This window comes from Sus scrofa, chromosome 18 (genome assembly GCF_000003025.6).
Source record: "Sus scrofa isolate TJ Tabasco breed Duroc chromosome 18, Sscrofa11.1, whole genome shotgun sequence".
Lineage (NCBI taxonomy): Eukaryota > Metazoa > Chordata > Mammalia > Artiodactyla > Suidae > Sus > Sus scrofa.
Window position 1 is genome coordinate 28,159,060 of NC_010460.4, and position 25,558 is coordinate 28,184,617.

The 25,558-nt window shown below is 38.1% G+C and overlaps 1 protein-coding gene across 4 annotated transcripts in view; it reads left to right on the forward strand.

Annotated features, from left to right (window-relative positions):
- Positions 1-25,558, forward strand: part of CTTNBP2 (cortactin binding protein 2) — a 442,954-nt gene that overhangs the window by 28,847 nt on the left and 388,549 nt on the right. Inside the window, exon 1 of one of the 4 annotated variants that reach the window (XM_021078656.1) lies at positions 1,459-6,025. The exons of the other annotated variants lie outside the window; for them this stretch is intronic. The gene's annotated coding sequence lies outside the window, so the exon portion shown is untranslated. Of the gene's footprint in view, positions 1-1,458; positions 6,026-25,558 lie in introns of those variants that run through there. 4 annotated transcript variants of the gene reach the window in all.

Genomic DNA, 25,558 nt, shown 5'->3' on the forward strand with positions numbered 1-25,558 from the left:
GACAACCTGCCATGAACCAACATCCACGCAAGGGCCAGAGTCTCCTTCTGAGGCTCAGATGATTGCTTCTTATGTAAAAATTAAAGCTGCATGGATTTCCTGTTGTGGCTCAGTAGGTTAAGGATCCAAAGTTGTCCCTGTGAGGATTCAGGTTCAGTCCCTGGCCTTGGTGCAGTGGGTCAAGAATCTGACATCGCTGCCAGCTGCATCATAGTTTGGGGATGTGGCTCGGATCTGTCTTTGCTGTGGCTGTGGCTGTGGCTGGCAGCTGCAGCTCTGATTCGACCCCTAGCATGGGAACTTCCATATGCCACAGAGGTAGCCCTATAAATAAATAAATGAATGAATAGATAAGTAAATAAATCTGCTAATGCTCCTACTGCCACTGTTTAGAAGATGAACTTTCCTTCTCACAGAAGATAACTCTTCTACTTTCCTTCGGCTAAGGAAAAATTGAATATGAACCAATTTGATTCCTGAATTAACCTGAGTAAGACTCACCTATTGACTAATTACGTGTGAGCTAAACCACATTTCAGAGATGTATGTAGCAAAACTATTCTATGATGGTGGCACTCATGTTTACTCTTTGGTTGGAAAGTTAAATCTGAATGTCAACTATTTATTCCTGCTGGGACAGGGCAAGTGACAGCCTCAGCAACTGCAACTGGGGTCCTGTAAGTCTACCAACAATGGGAGGGGTAGACAAGCACAGATGATAAGCTCTGCCAGGGAGTCCTGGGATTGGTGAAAACACACATATACACATGCACAGTAAACCATGTGTCCCAAAGTTTCACTCTGCTGGGCTTTTTCAGTTTTGTTCTGTTTGTGCCTTTAGCCATGCTGAGCTGCCTGTCTGGGCATTCCAAATTTTCTCTAAGATAACAATTATTCATTTGTTTGTACTTTTTTTGTTTTTTTTTTTTTTTTAGTATGCAGGTCACCAAGTTGCACAGATTTCGAGTGATCCGCTCTGTTTTCCCATAAGCTCTGATAATTTTACTGAGCAACTTCTTTTTTTGAGCAACACATATTTCATTATATAATTGAAGCACATATCTTGTTTAGCAGAAATTACATCACACCAAAAGAATGTGGAGAATGGGGCTTTCCTGCTTGGCCTGACCTATTTGGTGTGAGGTAGGACTTGTACTTTGGCCTGTACTTGGTCTGGTTATTATATGGAAGCCAGATGTAACAAAGAACTCTGACCTTTTAAAAATTATGTGGGAAGAAGTATCAGAGAAAGTGAGAGATCTAGAAGAAAGTTCTAGGTCATGGGTGAACCTGTGATGTCATGGTTAAAAATGTGAACCCTACGAGTTCCGGGTGTGGCTAAGCGGGTTAAGAAGCCAACTAGTATCCATGAAGATGAAGATTCAATCCCTGGCCTTGTTCGGTGAATTAAGGATCTGGCATTGCCTTGAGTTTCTGTGTTGGTCACAGATGCAGCTCAGATCTGCTGTTGCTGTGGCTGTGGTGTAGGCTGGCAGCTATGGCTCCGATTTTACCCCTGGCCAGGGAACTTCCATACAGCCCTAAAAAAAATTAAAATGTGGACCGTATAGTTTAACTCCCTAGGTTCAAAGCCTGGCTCCTCCACTGATTAACTCTGTGACCTGGGAAAGTATGTCCCATTTACCCCCTAGAAAAATAGTACTCATTTTCTAGACTTATGTTGTGAGAATTTGGAGAAATTATTCATATGCAATAGGCTGAAGAATGGTCACCCAAAAGAGATGTTCATGCTCTAACCCTAGGATGTATGAATGTTACCTTGCTTGGAAGAAGAGTCTTTGCAGATGTAATAAAGTTAAAGATCATGAAATGAGGTCATTTTGGATTGTCTGAATAGGTCCTAAATCAAATGACAAGTGTCCTTATAAAAGCATGAGAGAGAAAGATTAGACCAACAGAAGAGGAGGTGGCTGTGTGGTCAGGGAGGCAGAGATTAGAGTGATTCAGCCAAAGTAAAGGGATGCTAACAGCTTCTAGAAGCTAGAATAGGCAAATAATTGATTCTCCCCTAGATCCTCTGGAGGGAACACTACCTTATTACTTTCACTTCAAACTTATGGCCTTGAGAGTTATGAGAGAATAAATTTCTGCTGTTTCAAACCAAGTATATGGTAATTTGTTGTAATAGCCAAGGTAACCAATACACCACATGAACTATGCAAACACTCAATGAACATGGGGTATTATTACCCCTGAACAATAGAAAAATGAGGCCTAATGGATATTGGTTTCTCCCTAGTCTTTCCAGTCCCTTAAGTCACTCCTCTTTGCATGAAGAGTTGCCAGTACTGGGAGTTGCTAAGAATGGAAGATTTTTCTCTGGCACCTCCGAGAGGGCAGGAGTGTTTGTCAAAGTCTCCAACACTTTCCTTAGAGAAAGGAAATGTTGGTGGCAGTTCCTACATTTTGAGCCAAGGCAGAAACACATAGTGCTCAGATAATGAAGTTTCTATTTATAACACGAACTTGTACAGATTTCTCCACCGGAAGAACACTGGCAGTTGGACTACAGATCCCACATGTGTCCAAATATATTTTGTATGACTTAGCCAATCCCAAGGCTTCCTGGAGCTGCAAACACAAGCAGATGGTCCTGGCAGGGGCACCACCACAGGCTGTTGGCTGAAAGCTTTCTCTGGAAGCTTCTTAGGGAGAGATTGTGCCTGCTGAGTAGGGTGACCATGACCATGCATCTGGTTTGTCTGGACTGTCGTGTTCTCCTGTTGTACTGGCACCCCAAATGGTTTAGCATTTGTCACTCTCAAAAATGTCCCAGTTTAGTTGATAAACTATGTGCTTACTTCAGTGTGGAGACACATTATAGTCAGCTTGCCATGGAAAAAGATCTTAAATCACAGGAAAAGAAAGATTTCTTTCCTAATGAGTTAGGCAATGTTGCAACAGTACCTCTAAAACAGAGGCAAGGATGGGTGATCCATCTGAAACGCTGTAGTATATTTTTATCCCCATGGCTGGAGAATTAAAGGGCCCCAAAGACCAAATATAGAGAAATGGATAATGAAAAATCCATAATTCTAACAGGCAGTTAAGGTCAAAAGCCCTCAACATTTTGGAGACCCTACTATTAGGCTCCCAACCAGCCAAAATGCATGAAGGGATTTCTGGAGAAAGCAGGAATACTCCACATCTACCAGAGTTAGAAAGACACACTCATTGAGGTGCTGTGTGGCCCGTGGGTACCTTTTCCTGTAGAGCAGTGCCTTTCACATCCAACCAGCCAAGCCCACCTGGGCCGAGCTGGTGAAAGAGTCTGCAGAATTTCAGATTAGCCGTTATTGCTACTGGATGGAGGTCTCTGGTAAGATGGCTGGAGTCAGGCAGTGGGACAGATCATCTCCCTCATCTGGAGAGAGTTAAGTGACCTCTCACTTTCTGAAACTTTGTGCTGTGTTTGAGATGGCAGGGTAGAGAGGAAGAAAGAAGGCAAAAAAGATGATTTAATGTTGGGAAAGTATCCTTTCAATGGGAAAATCCTTCTCTTAGTTGAGGACACAAATCCAGCAAGGGATTTAGATCAAAAAAAGAACTGTCTATTATCAGAATTATTAGAGTGACTAAGATCCAAATTTGATAAAATGTCCTTTGGGGGAATATGGTTTTCTCAGGATAGCATCCTATACTCTCCAGGGCTGAAGGAAAAAGACTGGAAAAGCCCAAACCAGCCATATTCCTATAATTTCAGGATTTAGGCACATGAAGGAGGTTGAAGATAGGGTGAAAGAGGTAACAGAGACCTAGACCATGATCAGAAAGTTGGAAAGAAGATACAAGTCATGTAAATTCTTGTATATTCCAACGTATATGCAATAATTCTATATATTGTTGGTCAACACATGGATAATAAAATTATACCAACATTCATTGGAAAAGCACACATACACTAGAGGGGAAGAAACAGGTCTTCCTAGGGAGAAGGAGAGGGGACACAGACTGGCCATGGTGGGAGTTTTTTATTTTCCCTTCATCATTCTCCCAAAATTATATTGGAAGCAATGACTTTGAAAGCAGGGACAGGGACCTGACTTCCATGTCCCTGCCGTCCTGTCCCCATCTCTCTAGAGCTCTGCCACTCCTGGCTCCTTACAAGGTCTGCACATTCCTGGGTAGAGGGTTCACCGTGCTCCTCCCTCCTAGCAGACAATTGCCAAACTTTGCCTAAAGCTCAATTAGATTCAAAGTCCCATATTTTCATGGAGAGAATGTTGTGAGGTTTTAGGAAGTAACCTTTTCAGCCAATCAATGACCCATGAACAGAGGGGTTTAATGGCCCCAAGAGAAGCTCAGACTTAGCAGGGAGTGGAATGTGTTGGGGAGAATCCAGTAAACATGTGGGTGCATGGTAAGAAATGGGTTAGGATACATGGAAAGGATTTTCTCTGGTTTATATTAATGATTCTCTCCCCTTTTCATACTTCTCCAGGCCAGTAGTCTCCAAATGTAGCCATCAAACAACAGCATCAGCCTCACCTGGGCACTTGATAGACATGCAAATTATTGGGCCCCACCCCAGACCTCCTGAATCAGAAACTCTGCGAGTGGTGCCATCACTCCGTTTTAACAAACAGATGATGCTGGAGGACACTAGTGTTTGTAAACCATTTCTCCAGACATGGTCCTTGTTGCTCATAATGAAGACAAATCATTAAAAATCACTACCACACGATTTCTTGGTAGAGACTCTTGATGTCAGGTTATAATGTTGTATACCGAAAAACTTTACAATGTTCTGTAACAATTTTTATCTCAAAAAATTATAAAACCAAAAAAATTTAGCACTACTATCCTAGTCATCCCATCCCTACTGTCCCATCTATTCCATCCAGGAAGGAAAAAACAGGAGAACAAAGAAGATCAACAAAACCCAAGTGAAGGATAGTCCTAAACTAGCAATTGGAGTAAACTGCTTGAGAACGATAACAGGAAAGCAAAACAAGTAAAGCATAATGATTTGAAATGACAGCGAAACCTAAAAAAGAACTAAGATAATGCTAAAATTAAACTTCAATAAAATAAGCTAAAAGTTAAAAATAGAATAAGAGGACTATAAGTGACATTTTCCCTAAAAGTAATAACATCTGCCCATATCATATAACCATAACTATTAAGAGTGTGGCCATGTTATAAAAATAAAGCCCATGAGGTTAATGAGTTCAAAAAGAAAAGTCCTAAGAGAGGAAAAATATATGGGTGAGGGGGAATTAGAGAAGAAACAAAACAGAACAAGGTCCCTAATGGGGGGGTGTGTCTTCCCAGCATCTGAGGCAGAAGATCCTAGTTTTTCTGGGGAAGAGGTGAGGTGGGGAGAGCTTTGCACACCCTCATCACCTTCCCTTTCATTAGCCCTTCTCAGGACCTTCCAGCTCTCCACAGAAGGCAGCAGCAAGTCTTAGACCAACAAATATCCCTACAATATAAACATTATGCCTGTTACAGTGACAGGGCCTCATCTGGTTCTTTTTTTATCCAAGGTAGAAAACCTTGGTCTGTCCTGACTAATTAGGAGCTAATTTGCTTTGAATAAGTTCAAGATGTCTTTGTTTTATTTCCTCTGAATCTTGGCTATGATGGCTTTGTTTTTGAAGACAGACATTTTCCTCTAACCATCCAGTAGAGATAAGAATCCTAAGCCAATTGAAATCCTACACTTAATTGGGTTTAAGGACAATTAAAATGGCTTTTCTATTTTAAGTTTTATTAAGTGTTCTTTCCCCTCCTTGTCTTATTCTGCCTAAGAGCAAAGACAATATCCGGGCAGCTCACACCCCAGTGATGGCCAGATCTCGGAAGAGAGAACGAGGGCTTCAGCTAGATGCATCCACATGTCACCTGGGTGCAGCTGTGGCTCATGAACAATAATTAGCCTAAAAGCCAGTGGGAAGTTTCATTGCTTCCCTCCTCTCCTCCCCGAGATGCCAGAAGAGAGCCGAACTCTCTCCTTACCATAGATGAGCAGAGCGGGGTGAACAGGTCACTCAATTTGGAGGTAAGATGGAAACTGGGGGCGGCTCTCTCTATGGAGTGAAAAGCTGATACTACTTCTGAACTACTTCAGAAAAAAAAAAAGTTTAGAATTTGTGTTCTCTTCTACTAAAACAGAAAGAAAGCAATGTTGGGAATAATAAAACAAGGGGAAAGATTAATTGTGCAATATTAACATGGCTCAGAGTGGGCACATTTTCATTAATCTCCTTTGGATTAGATAATATCTCCATACAGCACAACAGTTTTATATTTTTTATTTTATTTTTTTGTCTTTTTGCCTTTTCTAGGGCCCCACCCACGGCATATGGAGGTTCCCAGGCTGGGGGTCTAATCGGAGCTGTAGCTGCCTGCCTACGCCAGAGCCACAGCAACGCAGGATCCGAGCTGCGTCTGCAACCTACACCACAGCTCATGGCAATGCCGGATCCTTAACCCACTGAGCAAGGGCAGGGATCGAACCCACAACCTCATGGTTCCTAGTCGGATTCGTTAACCACTGAGCCACGACGGGAACTCTTAGCACAACAGTTTTAAACTACCAGCAAATATGCTGTTAAAATGAATTCTCCCTTTCAATCCTGCAGCCTAGTTCTCTAGGTTTGCCCCTTCAGGAGGCAACCAAATACGTATTATTAGATTTAGTTCAAAGATTTCTTTAAGTGTTTTAAGTTATTGGTCAATTAGTCTACATTTCATTTTATTTTCAGGGAGGGGGCACACTATGGATTGCATTATGGTCAATTTGCTGTGCTTTTTCTTGGCAAATGCCAGTAAACAACACTTTTTTTTTTTTTTTCCTACATTCAAATAATCCCCAACGAGACAATATTTACATGTATTCCAATACCTGTATTCTGAAATAGGATTTCCTAGATCCTGGGATAGGCATGTGGTGGAATCTGGAATGTCTTTTGCTATTAAATACAGCTTGACAAAGTGATTCTTAATAAAGTATGTTGGAGATGCATTAAGACTGGCCTTAGGAAAAAACATGAGAGAAGGAGGAATAGTAACAATGACTATTATTATAGTCCCCAGCTGACATAGGTTCACCTTGATTTTTCAACTTGATTGTGGCGTGAAAGCAAGAGGGGTTCGGTGGAAATCATACCTCATACAAAGAGTTTGTATCTTTTCCTGCCTAGTGATGGGGGGCAGGGGCAGCGAGCCAGGGCCTCTGGTCGGCCGCACAATCACAGTTGTAAACAACCGATACTTTTACAACCATCCTGTTTTTCACTTTCAGTACAGTATTCAATAAGTTACATGAGATTATATGCTTTTATAATAAAAGCCTTTATTATAAAATAGGCTTCATATGAAATAATTTTGCCTAACCGTATGCTAAACTTAAGTGTTCTCATGTTTAAGGTATTCTAGGCTAAGCTCTGTCGTTTGGTAGCATAAGTGTTTTAAATGCATTTTTGGTTTACGATATTTTCAATGAACGATGGGTTTAGCAGAATGTAACCATGTGGCAAGTGGAGAAAGACCAGTGTTTATCTAGCCCTGTTGTGTGCTAAGTTCTTCAACGCACTATTTCAAAAACTGAAGTTTAAATGCTCATGACAACTCTAAAAGGCATTAGCCTGATGCCTATTTAAAGGTTCAGAGTTTTACCCAGGGATCTACAATTAGTCCCAGCCAGAATTTAAACACAGGCATTTCTAATTCCATAATCCGTGGCTTTCTCTTTTACCTATTATTTCTTATGCTGGCCCATGCTACCTTTTACAAGGGGATGCCTGTGAAACTGCTGACATCACAAGAAAGGAAACAAAACAGTACTAGTATATGAGAAAAATATGAGAAGAAACAATGGGAGCTCAGAGAAGCTGGGTTTTTTTTTTTCTTTTTTTAATTGTTAAAAAGAACTACTCTATGATTTATATAGATTGGATTGCAAACTGATATTTCCCTTTTGCAATGGTCATGTCTGTGGTACTTGTAAAAATTCTGGTGTCACATTCAGTTTCCTCTGGGAGAAGAATGGTTTGTCTTTCTGGATGTTTGTGTTGTGGTGTTGGCAGTTTACCGTGTAATTCATTTGGATGTGGATATTCTGACACTGATTCCTGGACAGTTGGGCTGAGGGATGACAGAATATGATGTGAGATTCCCCACTCTGTGATTATTGATGGGGTACCTTTGATAGACTATTTTAATGGTTTTCCAGGGAAAAGAATACCATAGGTATCTATTGTTGCATAACTAGTTACCCTAAAGCTTAATAGCTTAAAAAAAAAAAAAAAAAAAAAAACATTAATTTTCTTACTGTTACTGTAGGGAAAAATTCCAGGTGCTTCTCTGGCTCAGAGTCTCTCACAAGTTTGCAGTTAAGGGCTTGACTGGGGCTACAATCATCTCAAGGGCTGATTGTGGGAAGATCCACTTCTAAATTCCTTTGTGTGGCCGTTGGCTGGACCCATCAGTTCCTCACCATGGGAGGCTCTCCAGAGTGCAGCTCACAGCGTAGCGGCTGGCTTCCCTCATGGCAAGCAAGCAAGCAAGCGAAAGAACCAGGAAGAGGGCTCAACCTGGATTTGTAATTTCCTATAACCTAATCTTGGAAGTAACATTCCTCCCCTTCCCTTCCCTCCCTTGCTTTCAAGAAGTAAGTCCAACCCATACTCAAGGGGCGGGGATAACATAAGAGCACAGATGCTAGTCCACTGGGACCCTTGAGGCCATGTCAGAGGACCCCTGCTAGACGACATACTGTAATTGCCTGCTTACTTAGAACCTGCTGACTTTTTTGTGCCCCCTTTCACCTGTACCCTCTACAAAAACCAGGGCTGTGTTCGTTTTGCTGACTGTTGTAACGAATGTGGCACCCAGTATATAGTCAGTAATAAATGAATAGGTTAAATGGTACATTTCAAAAGTGAATATGATCGTGATTCTCATAAAAGTGAACACCTGCCAAATCTTTTATTTGACTCATCACTTAAATGAGGGTACAAGTAGGATGTAAACTGCTCACATGAAAACTCAAAAGTACCAAATATTTATTGTCAGATAAGGAATGCTGGCTCGACTTTTACAAATGAGTGCAAATGGGAAAAGCTGGTCAACATTCACAGGGTGGTAATCAATGGCTACACTGGACACAGTGGATACAATTTGTATTTCTGTGGATAAAAATTATCCTCCCCACAGTTTTCTGCAAGTAGCTTCTACCTCTACATGCTGTGAAATAACATAAGCAAAGCCACAGATAACATTTTGGTGAACTGGACAGTGTGCTCACTAAAGTTCACAATCTTCCAGAAGTTTTTTCTTACAAATGCATAGTACAGACTGGGAGAAAATGCATCCAGGACAAGGCCAGGCAAGAAGATAGTTTTAGCTCTTTTCAAATTCATGTAAGCAATTAGGACCCTTAATTGGGGACCTGTTTCTTTGTTATTAGGGAACGGAATTTCCTAAACAAGGTAAAGTATCTCAGATATATATTCATATATTCACAATATATTACTGTTCCCTTACACATGGTCCTTGATCTTGTGGAATAGAGAGTGTCTCTGACAATGGAGAGTAAAACCAAACAGTCCCAGTTCTCCAAGGGGTGCTAGAGTCTTATACTTAGATTCCAAGGTCCCAAGGCTTATGAGATCCACGCTTCTAGCAGCAATTTCCAAACACAAATTGACCCATCAAGGTTTTCCCAATGGTGGTGGTTGTCTACACTTTGACTCTTCGGCTGTCTCTAAGACATATTGAATCAAAATATGGGAGTTCCCGTTGTAGTGCAGTGGCAACAAATACGACTAGGAACCATGAGGTTGCGGGTCCATCCCTGGCTTCACTCAGTGGGTTAAGGATATGGCGTTGCCGTGAGCTGTGGTGTAGGTTGCCGACAAGGCTCTGATCCTCCATTGCTGTGGTTGTGCTGTAGGCCAGCAGCTGTAGCTCTGATTAGACCCCTAGCCTAGGAACCTCCATATGCTGTGGGTGCACCCCCCAAAAAGAAAAAGCAAAATATGCGAAGTGAGGTCAGGATAATCTTATTTTTTAGGTATTTCTCAGGTAATTCTAGGTAGCCAATTTTATTATCCACTGGTCAAGCTTATTTTTTATTGAACACATTAATAGTGTTGTGGCCTTGGGCAAAATGCAACTGAAAACTTATGGAGGCCTCTGTTTCTACCATGGAGATGTTTTTAGATGGCTTTTCCTTTGAGTTTCTCCAGGCAAATGTGGAAATAAATGTTTCTTCTCTGCTAAGTCATTAATCAAGAAAACTAAAACTTGGTATAATATGCTATTCTATAACCTTAGCTGTGAAATTATTATAGCAAAAAGAAAATACCAAGAAATGCAAATATAAATCTCTTCCTATATCCTCAAACCACACAGAATGATGTTGTAGAATTACTGATTGACATAGCCTCAATAGAAAGCATTTGTTTTTAGCATGAATCAATAGAAGTTTCAACAGATATTTGCAGAGTGTCCTAGTGGGTTCTACTGGAATAAGAGAAAGACAACTACGTACATTTTTCTACCATGTGAATTTTGCTGAATCATTTCATTGCACTTGGAAAGCTACAACTATTTGAAATGCAAATGAACTTTTACCATCTGTGGTTTTCATTAACATTATAATGACATTATGATTTCAGACATTTTTGCTGATGAATATTAGTGTTCCTGAGACTTAGACCTGCTAGTTTTAATTTTGTAGTCCATAAAGTAAAACAGGTAATCTGATTTATTACATATGAATCCTAGAGTGAGAAGAGACATTAGAAATGATCAATTTCAATATCCCTCTTTTATGAGAGAGGAACCCAGTTTCTGAAAAGAGGAACTCTTAGGGGCTGAATTGTATCCCCCCAAATCCATGTGTTAAAGTACTAACTCCCAGTATCTCTAGGACCTTTAAAGAGATAATTAAATTAACATAAGGTCATTAGGGTAATTCTGCATAATTGGTGTTCTTATAAGAGGAAATTTGGACACAGGCATTTTTTTTAGTTTGTTCAGTTTGATACAGCAAAATACCAGAGACCGGATGGCTTACAAACAACAGAAATTTCTCACAGTTCTGGAGGCTGGGAAGTCCAAGATCAAGGCACAGGCCACTTGATGTCTAGTGAGGGCCTCCTTCCTATTTCATAGGTGGCTGCCTTTTTGGTGTCCTCAATGGCTGAAAGGGCCAAAGGTCTCTTTGGGAATCTCTTTTATAGGACACTAATCCCATTCTTGAGAGCTCCACCCTGAAGACCTAATCACCTCCCAAAGACCTCACCTCCTACTACCATCCATCACACTGGGGATTTGGATTTCATCATATGAATATTGGGGAAATACAAATATTCAAGCTATTGGAGGCCTGTGGAGGGGGAAGATGATGCGAAGACCCACGGAGAAAATAGCCATCTGCAAATAAAAGAGGCCTCAGAAGAGACAAGTTCCAATGACACTTTGATCTTGGACGTTTTGCCTCCAGATCTGTGAGAAAACAAACTTCTGTTGTTTAAGCCACCTACTCTGTGATACTTTGTTATGGCAGCCCTCACAAACTAACATAGGAACTAAATTGCCCAAGATTAAAGAGATAATTTGCTAGAAATGGGACTAAAGTCCAAGACTTCTACCTTTCAGTTGGGTATATTTTCCTCTGTCATGATGCTATTAATATATAAAAGGTTAATTGTTTTTTTAAATTTTATTTATTTATTTATTACTATTATTTTTAAAATAATTTCCCCAATACAATTTTTTTTCTACTGTACAGCATGGTAACCCAGTTACACATACATGTACACATTCTATTTTCACACATTATCATGCTCTTTAGTGATGTAGAATTACAGTTTGAAGATTGTTCTTAATCTTTATTCACCTAGAACATTAGATGTTCTCAACAAACGTTGGACATCAGCATGGGATTGAACATTGGGTATAATGCAGTTTTGCCCTGAAATACAGACTAAGGATTGGACCATAACTGTACATGGGGCCTATAAGCCATGAAACACTTTGACACTTGTTATTTTATCTATAATGACCTCATCTTTGGCATCACCTCTGCACCGCCAACTCTGAGCTCACTTTCTTAGGTACTATGTGTGGTGTCTGAAGTTCCACGACTTTCTTTCTCCTAGAGTATGAGTCCAGCTTTCATCCTACTTTGACAGATTTTTCAGCCTACTGTTAAAACTGAAACCTTAAAATTCGAAGCTCAAAAATTTAAACAAAAACATTTCAAGATTCTTTGACAGAGTGAGAATTTTTTTTTGCCTTCTTTTGAATTTTGTTCTTTTCATACTTCATCTATAATTTGCTTACCAACCTAAAATAAGGAACCCAAAGTGAGGTAAGGTAATTACTGTATTTGATTTTATAGAGTGATTAGGATCTTTGATGATCAAGAATAATAAGGAAATGGAAAATATTTGTTGTTAAAGTAGAACCAATTCATACAGCACAGGTTTTATATAGAGCTGACAGATAAAACAGGACACTCAATACAGTGTCTGGGAGAGACTTAGACTAAAAAATTCTTCATTGTTTTCTGAAACTTGAGTTTGGCTGCCGTTCTGTATTTTCATTTGCTAAATCTGGCAAACCCTAGTTTTATGGAATTTAATGGTAGATTGAATATCAAGATTTTTCCATTGAATGAAAGACCGTGTAATTTTCTATTTCTAATATATGCTGAAATGATTATATTAAGTGTATTTGATGCTTAGTTTCTCAAAGCAGAGACCCATTTATTGGAGAGGTAGTAATTCAAGTAGGAAATAGATTGTTAATTGACATCTTGTAAAAACTACTAAACCTACTTATAAAGAAAGACTGAGTTTATTGCTTATTCTGCTTTAGTAGTGTTTCAGGAAGTGGAGGTCAAAACCAGGTATTTTAAGTGTTGAGAAGTCTAGTTTAAGGTGGATCTTTCAATGTGGTAGGAAGGCTGAAAGGGATTGGGCAAAATTTATGAAACAATTATTTAGGATTGGTGGACCCTGCAGAGCAAGCGTTTTGAAGTTAGTCTTGAAGAATAAACAGCCTTTGATGAGCCCTGTGAGTGATCTATTACTCTGATGAGGGCAAGTATAGTAGTTGATTATTTGGATAAGTGGGTTTTCAGAGCATTCCTGTAACAAAAAATATAAACAGATAGCAAACAACAATAACAGTAACAAAAAACATAACTGATTTTAAGCTATTGCGACTTCATCTTCCAGAGCAATAATTTTGTGGAATACGTAAGTCATGCAAACACAAAATGCCCAATATTAAAATCATTTCAATGTAGGCGATAAGCTTCATAGCTGTTGATCAGTGGGGTCTAAGAACCATAGGGATGCTGAGATCTTTTTAGGGGATCAACAAGGTTGTCCCTTTTCCAGTTAGACGTCTGTGTAAGGCCAGACTTTGTTCATCTATTTCAATGAAGACAACATATTGCAAGAGATTCAGTCAAATGAGAGCTTCTCTTCTATTAAGCCAGGCATTAGAGATTTGCAAAAATGTTAATGCTGCTCTTCTCATTATATATTTTGGTTGTTATGTCAAGAATTATAAAAGCTTTGAGGTTTTGCAAGTTAACAAGTTAGCTTACACAGTTTAATGGAGGCTGGCAGAAGACATGACATTGTTGGGTCAGAGTTAAAAGACTTGACACTCCCAGATGAAGCAATAGCCAGCGTTTCAGTATATTTACATCAGTTTCCCCCGGTAAGCACCAGTTTCCCAAGGGTGATATGGATGGGTCTAGAGAGATGCATGCATACACAGTGGGATGCATGATGGAAGAGAAAGACTGAGCTTGGGGAATCTGCCTTTTAGAGCCAGCAGCAAGCAAGCCTGCTCTTTGTGCTGGGGGAAGGCATTGCCTAATCCCTCCAGGCTGCTCATTGCCAACACAACCATGAGGAAACCTGGGTAAAAAGCTGTCAGAGTTTTGGTTTTTGGCATCTACAGCAACACATCTCAGAGCATGAGACACTGATAGAAACATGTTACTGAAAAGTCATTTTTCATGAAAAAAAAATTTATGTCAATATACACCGGATGTGTTATTGCTCCTTTATTTTTTGGGGGGCACATAGTAAGTATTGAATATTGTTGAAGCATTAAGTAATAAATAGATGTTTTAATTTTTTTATTATACTTGATTTACAATGTTCTGTCAATTTCTGCTATATAGCAATGTGGCCCAGTTAAACATATATACACATTCTTTTTCTCATATCTTCCATCATGTTCCATCACTACTCAGCCATAAAAAAGACAAAATAATTCCATTTGCAGCAACACGAATGGAACTAGGAATCCTCATACTGAGTAAAGTAAGTCGGAAAGAGAAAGAAAAATACCATATAATATCACTTATATGTAGAATCTAAAATATGGGACAAACGAACCTATCTACAGAACAGAAACAAACTCATGAACTTATTACTCCTTTAAATAAATTAAGTGATATTTAAACCATTTCCCAGAGTTTTAATTTAAAGCCAATTATAACCCTTTAAACACACCATTTGGGGTCCTCAATAATTTGTTTTAAGAATGTGATGTTCTGAGACTAAAAAGTTTGCAAACTACTGCTGTCAGTAGTTTCACTTCTCACCATTATAGCCCTCTTTATTTCTTTCCTTCACCTTGGTCCTAGAGATAATTTATTTATTGCTGCCAAGGAATGCCGAAGGATTTATGCAGCATGTGCTCTGGCATGAGCTCTTTTCAGAGTTCCCTTGATACCTCCCCACTGCTGGTCTTCATTGTGTTCTTTGTCCCAGAGAAGGCTGGAAGAGCTGGGTGGCTTCTGACCCAGATGGCTCTGGGAGAGTTGAGACATTCTACCTGAGGCCCTGCTGGCTAAACTCTGCAGAGAGGCTTTGGTTTTTTATTCTCCTCTATTTGCTGTCAGGAAGGAAACAGTCAGTTCTGAACCTTGGCTGTCTCTGCTGTATGTCATTATTTCATTCTTTAGTTCTCTTCTATTAGAAATCCCCTGAATGGTTTTGTTTTTTCCTCTGGGAATTCTTTGTTCTTCTTCATATTTCTTCAATAAATCTTCCTTCCTTTCAAGTTTGTCCAGCAGGAATCTTTGGGTTTTCCTTGCTATATATATTTATTATATGTATATTTATATATAAATGTGTGATACATATATATCATAGAAGTCCTTGACCATGCCTGTCTTTTGACAGCACAGGGCCACTGGGTTGTCTTTGCCCCTCTTCTTACTTGCATTTTCTCAGGACAAGACATTCCAAGGTCTTATTATAAAATAATCGCTTAATGTTTCCTTAGTACTGTCCACATTATTGTCACACTGAAATATCTTAAAATTCCAAATAGATAATGCCAATATAAGAGGTTTACTTTCTAATTTGAACATTATGTAACATTTCCTTAGTAATGAGCAGGTATTTCTTTTTAAACAAAAATTACACTTAATTATAAAAATAGAAGAAAATAAAAATATAATAATTAGTTGGCATCACAGACTTTAAAGCTAATTCTTCTTTCAAATTCGGGTAGAATGCAGGCTAATAGACTACAGGTGCCTTTAGGTCAGGAGTTATGTCTTACTCAACTTTCTCTCCTCAACCTTGAAGAAAGGGTCTGAGTACATCATGGGTGTTCAGTTGGGATTTGGTTGAAAGATGAACAGTAAAAATTATTAAGTTCTAATTTAATAGAGATCATAGAACATCTCCATGGAGTTATCTTCTTAGTAGATCCTTTGAACTTCCCCACTTAAACATCCAAATCTCTGAACACAATTTTTCAATGATTTCCACCATAACTGAATATACTCACATTATTTTGTTGAATCCCATAAAATTGTTATTTTGTGGAATGATCAAATAATGGCTGTCTTACTAGGCTTATCCTAAATAAATCTAGGTCAGTGTTAATTTGTGTGTTATATATACTTTGATAAGGGTGAAAATAAGGCAAAGAAAACAGGTCCCTTCAATGAAACAACCTTGGAGTGTTTCTATATTGCTGAAAAGGGGTGGACCCAATGAGAGGGGGGTTACTATGATATGTTAGAGACATGCGAAGCATTTGTGGGTGGATTAGTAAACGTAATCAGACATAGCTTATTTTTGAACCATTCTTATTAATGGTGGTCTGCAAGAAAGAGAGTATGATTTTGGATTAGAGCTTTAAAACAAATACGGAATACTACAGAGCTATGTATGCAGTCCTCTCTGAAAATTAAAGCAAACAGATGCACAATATTTCATTTTGTACTTGCAATTTTCAGTGATATCATTTAGCCCTCTTCATAACAGGAGATGCAATCCAAGGAAAAGAAGTAGCACTGAGTCAGTGACAGCAGTTCTGGCCAATGAGCTCTTCAGTGGTGCTGGCCAAACTCTTTATTTTAATCATTCCACTGAAAACTTCCCTTCTGGAAATAATATACTTTTTGGTTGGAGCTCGTCTAGAGTGTTGGAGATGCAGCTAGGAGGCCATGTGGGAAGGCAAAGGGAGTGGAGATGTGAGTAGACGATTTATTGCAATTGTCCAAGACAATTGTACAGGAAAACTTTGAGCTACAGTCATAATTTTGGCCTTTACTTGGAGTAAAATGTGAAGCTACTGGAGGGTTGGGAGCAGGAGTGTGATAAAATTCATCTTTGGTTTGGCGGGATTTGTCTAGCTGCTGTGTGTTATATAGACGGAATGTGGTGGGGGATAGTGTGGGACCAGGAAGACCATTTACAATGACCATTGTAATAATCTACATGAAAGATGGTTTTAGCGGTGGAGTGGGGAGAAGTGGAAGGACTAAGGATCTATTTTGAAAGTTCAGCTTGTAGTATTTTCTTACAGATTGGACATAGGTATGAGAAAAAGAGCAGCTGAGGATTTTGGCCTGAGTTACTGAAGAGCTCTTGTAGATCAGTTTGAAAATGATGAACACCTCAATGGAAAAATGGATCATGATGTCATTGAATATAAAAAGTGACTTTTTTTAAATCATTATTTTTTAAGTAAATCTTGTATCCAAGAAAAGTAGATAAATCATAAGCATACAGCTGGATGAATTTTTACAAAGTCTACAAAACACACTCAAGTAACTGGAACCTAGATTAAGAAATAGAACATTACCTGTACTCAAGAAGCATCCACTCCCTAAAGTAATTATTTTAAATTTAACTCTGTGTTTATGTTAAACCTTTTCAGCATAGCAAATGATGTGGATATAGAGCAGTGGGCCACAGAGTGGGGGATATCTTTAGAAAGCAGGAGAGGACGAGTTAAGAAACTTGCCTGCAACTATGTGACAGGAATTAGTCATCTGCTTGATCTCATGAAATTCATACTGAAAAGTCTTTCCTAATAATATAATATGAGATGAGGGTAAAAATAGATACATTTTCTATGTAGGTCTCAAAATTAGAAAGTTCATAGGAGTTGCTTAAAAAAAAAAAAAAAAAAAAAAAAAAAAAAAAAAAAACCCTGAGGTGACAAAAAAGAAACATATAAAAAGTGAAACTGAATGTATTAAGGTCTAATGCCCTTAGTACTTTTAAAGTACTTTTAAAGTATTTAGTGCTTGTTGACCTATACTTTTATGTATTTATTTATTTAGTTAGTTTTTAGGTATGCCCCCATGGAATGCGGTAGATCCCAGGTTAAGGGTTGAATTGGTGCTGTAGCCGCTGGCCTACACCACAGCCACAACAAGTGAGATCAGACCCACACTGCATTTCAAGACAATGCCGGATCCTTTACCCACTGAGCACGGCCAGGGATTGAACCTGCATCCTCATGGATGCTAGTCAGTTTTGTTTCCACTAAGCCACAATGGGAACTCCAGACCTGTACTTTTAATGTAAAATTTTTATTATGTAGCAAGCCTGGTAAAGGTGAGCATCAAAATAAGACTTAGAAGCTGAAACTGAAAACTGGCTTTGGAATAGAAACTATAATTAAAGTTTTTCTCAGAAGTTATATATAAAAAATATGAGCCAAAATAGGTGTGAGGGATTGGGGATGGAAACGCAAGGAGAAATAAGATATGAAATTAAGCTTCTGGATGATTATTTGAGGCCCCCTCCCACAAAACCCCTCACAAACTTTGGAAATAAAAAGCTTACATTTTGAAAGTAAAGACATCTCTTCCTATAGAAGCTGAAAATTCAAAATGATTCTAAAAAATTCATTGCATCATTATTTTGATAGTATCTCCACAGAAAAGAAAATCATGGACTTGGAAAACAGACTTGTGGCTGCCTGATGGGAAAGGGAGGGAGTGGGAGGGATCGGGAGCTTGGGCTTATCAGACACAACTTAGAATAGATTTACAAGGAGATCCTGCTGAGTAGCATTGAGAACTATGTCTAGATACTCATGTTGCAACACAACAAAGGGTGGGGAAAGAAAAAATGTAATGTATACATATAAGGATAACTTGATCCCCTTGCTGTATAGTGGGAAAATTTTAAAAAAATAATAATAAATTAAAAAAATAAAATAAAAATCCAGTTTAACAACAAAAAAAATTAAGTACATCTAAAAGATCACTGTTTTTATTTTTGGTGAAAACAATGGCTGTCAAAATTGAAATTGAATGTTAAGAATAACAAATGTCGACTCCTTTATTAGAAAATATGAAAAGAATTATATACCATACTTACTGTATTGGGCTAATTCTATTTATTTATTTTTGCCTCTCAGTATTCATTTCCCCCTTCTTTGAGTAAGGTGCCCCTATTTTGTCCTGAGGAAATTACATAATCCTCACTGTGCACAGTCTGGTAAGAGGGGAAATCAAGGTGCCATGTCTTTTTCTGGCAGCAAGTAGACCTGTGCCCCAAAGGAGGCCATTAGGCCTTTGCTGGAACAGGCATCTTGAGCTGAATGACCAAAGAGCAGTCCCTAATGATGCTGATTTATTCAGGAGGTTGCTCCCTGCAACAGTGACCCTCATCTCCTTCAGCTGCCCTGGTTCTTGCTCTTGCCTAGATCAATCCTTCAACTTTTCTTTCACTTTTGGGAGCCACGCTGTATGCTATAAACTTCCTATTTTGCCTAAACTAACTAGAATTGTTTTTTACAATGTGAAACCGAAGAACACCAACTGTCAATCTAATCATTATCAGAGAAGGACCACCTTTCCAAAATTTTTGCTAGTAATGACAATTTTATTGAATATTGAATAAACATTTGGAAGAAGACCAGGAAATATTTCATACTCACAAATAGAAAAGTTTTAAGGAAAAAAATCGAATAGTGGCATCCTATTCGAGATACATAAATTCTTAAGAATAAATTTAAGAATTGTTCAAGTAAAATATGCGTGTGTACAAAGAGAGAAAGAAAGAGAATGCGGCAATCAAAGTTTTCATTTTAGTGAAGACTAGAGAATTATACTAGAATAGTGCCCTGATTTCTAGAGGTCAGAGTCTACCCTGCTCTTCATGGATAAGAACCTAATATTTATTCTTTGATGCTAAAAAAAGTGAACTGAGCTATGTATGATCTTGACAAGAAAAAAAAAAAATCTCCCTTTTGGATTTTTTTGAAGTTCATTTCTAACCATCACTTAAAATGTATGAGCTATAACATGAAACTATTACAAATCACATGTAAATATTCTTTTAAAGTTATGTGCAAAACAAGACTTTTATGGCCAAGTAATATGAATTTCAAAGGAAAACAGACTTAGGTTCAACCTTGACTCTTCTGCTATAACATCGAGAAAGTTGTCTGCTCTAGATCTAAGTTTCCTTAACAGGAAAATGTTAATAATTATACCTACCTTATTTTTAAGGTGTTCATAGTTGGTGGTATTATGAATGGTTGTATTCATGGGTAGAAATTAATATTTCTAGGAGCTACTTATATTAGAAATCAATTTATAAAATTTGCGTATTTCTGGAATAACCTTAGAAACAGATTTTCTTATTTAAATTCAAAGTATGACTATATGATAATTGAGGTTACCATTAGTAAAAGAAGAGTTCTTGATTTTGGAAATAATATTGAGAATTTCTTACTGCTGATCAAAAAAAGAAAAAAGAAAAAAAAAAGAAAGCAAGCATCTGGGGAGTTCCCATTGTGGTGTAGTGTAGTGGAAACAAATCCAACTAGTATCCATGATGATGCAGGTTTGATCCCTGGCCTTGCTCAGTGGATTAAGGATCTGGCATTGCCATGAGCCAAGACATGGTTTAGATCTGGCATTGTTGTAGCCGTGGCTGTGGCCTGCAGCTACAGCTCTGATTCAACCCCTAGCCTGGAAATTTCCATATGCCATAGGTGCAGCCCTAAAAAGCAAAAAAAGCAAAAAAAAAAAAAAAAAAAAAAAAATCTGTAAAGAGTTCATGCTGACAGCACAAGACTGCATCTATACAAATAAAATTCTTTGCTTCTTAGGCAATATGGAAAGGAAAAGAAACATTTTAAAACTACACTGACTCACAGACTGAAAAACTTACAGTTTCCAAAGGAGACATTTCGGGGGATGGGGGATGTGCTGGAGTTGTGGGATGGAAATATAAAATTGGATTGTGATGATCCTTGTACAACTATAAATGTAATAAATTCGTTGAGTAATAAAAAAGAAAAAAGAAACCCTGCATGATAAAGAACAATAAAATTAAGAAACAAGTTAAAAAAAACAAAAACAAAACTCTAAGACATGATTGGAAGTGTGCAAAAGCAAACTAAAGCCCCTTTAATGATTAGCAGAAAGCACATAGGAGAGCCTGTGGGTTATAGCCAAAGAGACTCCATCAATATATATTGATCCTATTCTTCCCAGAAAGATGCCATACTTTAATATAACTAAATATTCTTTATGTTATCTTTCTTAAGTTCATAAGCTGAATTCCATATTTTTAAGTCTGAGTTCCTGTCTTTTGAACAATTCAATGTCTAAACCCAAAAAATAGACACAACAGATATATCATACCTTGATAAATGGTTTAGATATTTTATATTTAAAAGGCCAATTTTAAAAGATAATACTGATGCTCAAATCCTCCTGAAGAGATTCTTGAAATTGGGTCCCCCAAAAAGGTAAATTCTAGAACATAGGAAAAACATTCTCTGACATCTACCATACAAATGATTTCTTAGGTCAGTCTCCCAAGGCAATAGAAATAAAAACAAAAATAAACCAATGGGACCTAATCAAACTTGCAAGCTTTTGCACAGCAAAGGAAACCATAAAAAACAAAAAACAAACCAAAAAACCAAAAAGATAGTCTATGGAATGGGACAAAATAGTTGCAAATGATGCGACTGACAAGGGGCTTAAACTCCAAAATAGATGAATAGCTCATACAACTCAACAGCAAAAAAACCGAACAACCGAACAACAATTAAAAAATCGGCAGAAGACCTAAACAGACATTTCTCCAAAGAAGATGTAAGGATGGCCAACAGGCACATGAAAAGATGCTCAACATCACTAATTATTGGACAAATACAAATCAAAACTACAATGAGATATAATCTTACACTGATCAAAATAGCCATCATTAATAAGTCTACAAATGATAAGTGCTGGGGAGAGTGTGGAGGAAAGGGAAACCTTCTACACTGTTGGTAGGAATGTAAATTGGTATAGCCACTGTGGAAAACAGTGTGGAGGTACCTCAGAAAACTAAATATAGAATTACCGTATGATCCTGTAATCCCACTCCTGGGCATATATCCACACAAAAGTTTCATTCAAAAAGATACATAGACCCCTATGTTCATTGCAGCACTATTCACAATAGCCAAGGTGTGGAAACAACAACCTAAATGTCCATTGACAGATGAATGGATTAAAAAGATGTACATATACACAATGGAATACTACTTAGCCATAAAAAGAATGAAATAATGCCTTTTGCAGCAATATGGATGCAACTAGAGATTCTACTAAGTGAAGTAAGTCAGAAAGAGAAAGACATACCATATAATATAACTTATATGTAGAATCTAAAATATGTCACAAAAGAGCCTATCTAGAGAACAGAAACAGACCCACAGACATGGAGAACAGAATTATGGTTACCAAGGGGGGTGAATGAGATGGACTGGGAGTTTGGGGTTAGTAGATGCAAACTATTACATTTAGAATAAATAAGCAATGAGGTCCTGCTGTATAGCATTGGTGGTGTGAAGAAAGTGATCCCTCCCGCACTTTTGGTGGAAATGTAAGCTGGTACAACCATTATGGAGATCAGTATGGAGGTACCCTAGAAATCTATATGTAGAACTACCACGTGACCCAGCAACACCACTCTTGGTCATTTATATGGACAAAACTTTCCTTAAAAAAAGACACATGCACCACATGTTCATTGCAGCTCTATTCACAGTAGCTAAAGCATGGAAACAACCCAAATGTCCATCAACAGACAATTGGATTAGGAAGATGTGGTATATATACACAATAGAATACTACTCAGCCATAAAAAAGAATGACATAATGTCATTTGCAGCAACATGGATAGAACTAGAAACTCATCCTGATTGAAGTAAGTCAGAAAGAGAAAGACAAATTCCATATAATATTACTTATATTTGGAATATAACATATGGAACAAATGAATCTTTCCACAGAAAAGAAAATCATGCAGTTGGAGAATAGACTTGTGGTTACTGAGGGGGAGGGGGAGGGTGTGGGGTGGATTGGGAGCTTGGGGTTAATAGATGCAAACTATTGCCTTTGGAATGGATTAGCAATGAGATCCTGCTGTGTAGCTCTGGGAACTCTGTCTAGCCACTTATGATGGAGCATGATAGTGTGCGAAAATAGAATGTGTACATGTATGTGTAACTGGGTCACCATGCTGTACAGCAGAAAAAAAATTGTATCGGGGAAATAACTATTAAAAAATAATAATAACAAAAAAATTCTAAATACTGATATTAGGCTTTTAAGAATTACCCAAATAAGAGTTTCCATTGTGGCTCAGTGGGTTAAGAACCCAACAGAGTGTCCATGAGGATGTGGGTTCAATCCCTGGCCTCACTCAGTGGGTTAAGGATCCAGTGTTACTGCAAGCTGTGGTGTAGGTCACAGATGGGGCTTGGATCCATCATTGCACCCATTTGACCCATAGCCCAGGAACTTCCATATGCCACAAGTGCTGCCATAAAGAGAACAACCAAATAAAGACTCATTATGTAAAATGTTTCATATTCAGAAAATCTTTCAACAGTTGTATTCTTTTGGTTATTTCATCTACTTACTTTAAGTGATAGTTGTGGCGACATATTTATGTATCGTCTTACTGTGGAAGCATCATTGCCAACAGATAATTTTAGATATCTTCCAGTGACAGTGACTAAATCTTTCAGTTGTTCTCACGGGGTTGTCCAGTCCTCATTTTATTAATGTTCTAATCATCTATTCAAGTACTTACAGGTAGATCTTTTTGATGCTAGACTGAATGACCTACATGTTCCACGATGACAAGAACAGTATCAGTTTGGTTTACAGCTGTATTCCAGTGAGTAATCATATAGAGAATGATACAAAGTTGATGTTTAATCAATATTTATTAAATGAATATCAAACTCGTGGAGACTGCCATGCACTGACCAGAAACTAACCATGCCAATACCTTAGGTTTGTCTTTATTTTTCTTAGCCCTTTTGGTATCAACGCCATCCACCCACAGCCCTCTATCAGAAGGCCAATCAGATGACTGGGAAACCTAGAGGCTAAAATTACTCAAGCCATGTTTGCCACGTATATGTATGCCACCCCCCAGGAGTACATCTGGTCCCACCTCAAATATCCATGTGTTACCACAGACACATAATAATGGGAGTGAGATTGTGTGTGAATATGCTGTTGAAATTTTTGAAATATGAACTATTTCAGTTTAATGATCTTCACCCATCCTTCACTTAATTTCAAGTCTCTATCTATGAAGATGCTATTTATTTTCTAGTCACATGATTTCTAACAAAAACAAAATAAGTGAAAGGCATGGATAGTACTCTGCCTTCCCTGGAATCATCTCTATAAATTGTCCAATATTACTTTGGAAAAAAAAAAGAAAAATCCAAAATCATATCATGAGTGCTTCTAAAGTTATTTTGATTCTTCCCACCCCCCACCCCCTAATTATTCATTGAAAAAGGAAAGAGAGGAATTCTGTCATGGCTCAGTGGTAATGAACCTGACTAGTATCCATGAAGATGCAAGTTCGATTCCTGGCCTTGCTCAGCGGGTTAAGGATCTGGTATTACTATGAGCTGTGGTGAGGGTTGTAGACTCTGCTCAGATCCTGTGATGCTGTGGTTGTGATGTAGACAGGCAGCTGCAGCTCTGATTTCTCTGATTTGATCCCTAGCCTGGGAACCTCCATATACCACAGGTGCAGCCTAAAAAGCAAAAAAAAAAAAAAAAAAAAAAAAAAAAGGATACTGTTGATATTTGTTAAATGTCCCCAGGTAACAGAAGGTTTATGCATAGGATCTAATTTCAGTTTTTCTGCTACACTAGCTAGTGTGCAGGGATTACTTAGCCTGGTTTGCAGGAGGCCACTGGAAAGGGAGTGAATGGCCCAAGGGCATATGACTGGTAAATATCGGAGTTAGGATTTGAATCTGCCTGTCTGATTAGAACACCCTGGGCTGTATCCCAGTATCTCCATGCAATAAGTGCACCTTGGAATTCACACAACTCCAGCAGAGGTCAACTTGGTCAAACCATCTTTTTTCCTCACCTGTGTTTTAATTCCTGTCTTGTCAGATTGTTAATGGTGGTGAGAGCTGATAGTGTGGGAGACTCACTAAGGGACCTTTTCCAAAAGGGTATTGATAATATGGAGCTAAAACCACACAAATGTTTAAATGTCTATCTCGCTTCTTCAGTTTCACAGCTTCTTTAGTTCCAAAAGACAGATTTATTGGAATAAACTTTTCAGTGTGTAGAAGGTGTCTCTCAAGAAAAATTTCCTTGCTCCTGAAAATATTTTTGTTGGAATAACAGAGAAAGGTACCACAGAAGCCCATTGGAAGAAATTTCTTGAGTCAGCAACTCTGTACAGACACAGTCTGAAAGATTTGTGAATTTGGGTAAACACTTATGAAGGAGAACTAACATTTCAGGGTTCCAGCCTAGTTTGGGGGCATATTTTAAATAAACATTTTTCAGGCAATGCTCTCTTTTGTGACTGTAGTTTCTTAAAACATTGAAACAATGAGCTAACTTTTGCACAGGGCACACACACAATCTTTCCCAGGAGTTACTTGGGCTGGGAGTAGATATCATTGTGTATTACTTGATAAGACAGGTTAAAAAATAACAGTGTTTAATATGAAGTTGCTTCTATATGTTTCCTGAAGGGAGCAGTGGAGGAAGAATACAACAATAAAATTGTGGTAGATAGGAAATATTTATAAAAAATTCATTCTAACAGATTTTTCACATAGTTTGTGAAAAACAGATGTGTGGTATGCGTGTGTACCCTAAATTGCAAAAATTTGGAGCCTTTATAAGTATGTGGATATTTATATATACACTCAAAAATATACATGATATTCCTTTATTCACCTGTACATATAAAGTTGATGAGATTTTATTTGGTTT